This window comes from Octodon degus, unplaced genomic scaffold (assembly GCF_000260255.1).
Source record: "Octodon degus isolate 3935 unplaced genomic scaffold, OctDeg1.0 scaffold00135, whole genome shotgun sequence".
In the NCBI taxonomy this organism is placed as follows: domain Eukaryota; kingdom Metazoa; phylum Chordata; class Mammalia; order Rodentia; family Octodontidae; genus Octodon; species Octodon degus.
In genome coordinates this window covers 5931624-5932210 of record NW_004524711.1, presented here as the reverse complement: position 1 = coordinate 5932210, position 587 = coordinate 5931624, and positions in this window count along the sequence as shown.

The following is a 587-nucleotide window of genomic DNA, read 5'->3' as shown; positions in this document are numbered from 1 at the left end:
TATTCAGACATAACCAAACACAGCTATCTAAGTCAGGACATTAATCATTAACACTTCTATAGCATTACCATTTCATCTTTAGTTCTCATTCAACTTTGGTTGTCTTAACATGGTTTTGTTTTGTTTTGTTTTGTATTTTTGAGGCTTGGAAGTTTATTTTTTTGTAGGACAGTTTCAATAATTAATACATTGCATATTGTTGTCTTCATAGTGGTTATTAATAGTACAAGATGTAGACATGATATCCCATCCACAAACACGATTGGAACAAATCTTTCTATTCATTGAATTAAGAGAAAGTAGTTGTATATCTATCCTAACTATATACAGATACAAATTGGTCCTTCATTTGTATTCCTTCTTATTTGTTTAGTTTTTTTTCAGAGATGGGTATTCCCTTGCTACATAAATATTGTAGGTTCATGAATTCAGCAAAATAATCCAATATAGTACAGTAGTCCATAATAGTAGTGGGTTATCTCAGGCTTTCACAGAGAGTAGATTGGTCAAACAGTAGCCATGACTCACCCACATGGCTAACACTGACAAAGGACCTACAAACTGCGGTAAAGGGTTTCAGGGTAAAT